Genomic DNA, 1,962 nt, shown 5'->3' with positions numbered 1-1,962 from the left:
GCAACGCGGATTACTAGTTACTAGTAATCCTTTCGTTATTGCCAAATCGATCGATAATCAATTTTAAAATGAAAAAAAAAAAAGAGTCTTTTTTCTTTACTTTACTCTTTCTTTTCATTAAACTTTATACTTAATGATCCTGATATGAATCTAGATCATTATCAAGGTCAGAATTTATGGGAACAAATAAATAGAACAAATAAAAAACAAATAGCGGTAGGGATGGATATATCAGAAAATTGGACTTTTTTTATTCTTCCCTAATTTTTTTGTTTGGCTTTTCTGGAAAACAAAATACAAAAAAATGGGCATTTTATGTTATGGCGGATCAGCGAATTATTGGGCCGAGCTGGATTTGAACCAGCGTAGACATATTGCCAACGAATTTACAGTCCGTCCCCATTAACCGCTCGGGCATCGACCCAGGAAGAATCAATTATAGGTTTATTGATAATCCATGATCAACTTCCTTTCGTAGTACCCTACCCCCAGGGGAAGTCGAATCCCCGCTGCCTCCTTGAAAGAGAGATGTCCTGAACCGCTAGACGATGGGGGCATATTTGCCTGACCGACATCATACTATGCTCATAGTATGAACAGTTTTTTGAAATTGTCAATATAATGGAATGATATGACTAGATCCGAATGCTTTTTCCATCTTTTATGATTTTCCATTTTTGATTCATGATTTATACTCATAAATCATTCATTTGAATCGCCACTCTATTCTATATAGAAATAAATTAGATATAGAAATAAATTAGATAAATTCAATCTATTATATTATTATATTATATAAATCGATATTATAAAAAGAAACTAGATTATATTAATAATACAAAGTATAAGATCCTTTCGGGAAGTGATTGGTCTGACATAAACATAAAAAGGGGAGTTAAACTTCATTTCTTCCACTTTCATTCTTCATTTCTTCCACTTTCATTCATTGATTCACTCATTATTAAGATTAAGACGAGACAGGCGTATTTCTATCTCACACTAAGCCAGGAAATTAACAAAAAGTAAATCTGGAATTTTGGGAAGAGGGAGCAAGAAGTTATCGAAAATTATGTGTGTTTTTTTTTTTTTCTAAAAATTGGGTTCGGTGGACAAAGCAAATCTCTTCATCACATGTTTCGATAAAATATATTGGATCCATGTCGAATTGCTAAGGTACATCTATTAATCAAATCAAATAAATGAATTTCGTTCTGTTCTGATAAGCCAATTATGATCGGCCTTGAAACAATTCATTGCATTGATATTTATCAAATCCAATATCAATAAACCCATTTTACCCTCTACACGTTAAGTAAATTAGAATTCTCATTCCTGAATGAGCTACTAGCCACTATGAGTCTACTGCATATACTTATATATATATAACTTATACTTATATATATATATATAAATAGATCTTATCGATTCATTCAGTAATTGAATCGAACGGCCCTTTTAACTCAGTGGTAGAGTAACGCCATGGTAAGGCGTAAGTCATCGGTTCAAATCCGATAAGGGGCTTTTGGCTTTTTTTTTCATAAAACTCCAGTGAAATAGTAGTATTCATATTTAAACGAAGAATAGGGGTGTTGTTTTTATTGGTAATAAAAAACCAACTGTATATGTATAATAATTTAATTAGAAACTGTATAATTTAACTCTAATAAGTTATTATCTAATAAGTTATTATTCTAATGAGTTAGAGTAGAGTAATTCTAAAAGAAAGTTGAACATTTGTTTATTATAATGAATAATGATAAGTCGTCTCTTGAATTGACAAATATATATATATATTTTTATTTTTATTTTGCATTATATTATTCCAATCAAATCCATTGTAAAGAATTGTAAAGATTAGAAATCAACAAAAGAAAAAGTAAGTGGATCTAACCCATTGAATCGTGACTATATCCACTATTCTGATATTAAAATTCGATAGAGATGAAATTGGAACAGTAGATT

The 1,962-nt window shown here is 30.3% G+C and overlaps 1 non-coding gene across 1 annotated transcript; it reads left to right on the top strand.

The window, feature by feature from the left end:
* Positions 1–1,449: 1,449 nt before the first annotated feature.
* TRNAT-GGU (transfer RNA threonine (anticodon GGU)) lies at positions 1,450–1,521 on the top strand. Its single transcript has one exon. It is a non-coding gene; the product is annotated as a tRNA-Thr (tRNA).
* The last annotated feature ends 441 nt before the right edge of the window (positions 1,522–1,962 follow it).

Source organism: Durio zibethinus, unplaced genomic scaffold, assembly GCF_047325235.1.
Source record: "Durio zibethinus cultivar Kanyao isolate XHJ-2024 unplaced genomic scaffold, ASM4732523v1 HiC_scaffold_201, whole genome shotgun sequence".
Taxonomy (NCBI): domain Eukaryota; kingdom Viridiplantae; phylum Streptophyta; class Magnoliopsida; order Malvales; family Malvaceae; genus Durio; species Durio zibethinus.
The sequence above is the reverse complement of the archived record's forward strand: the minus strand, read 5'-3'. Positions and strand labels throughout refer to the sequence as shown.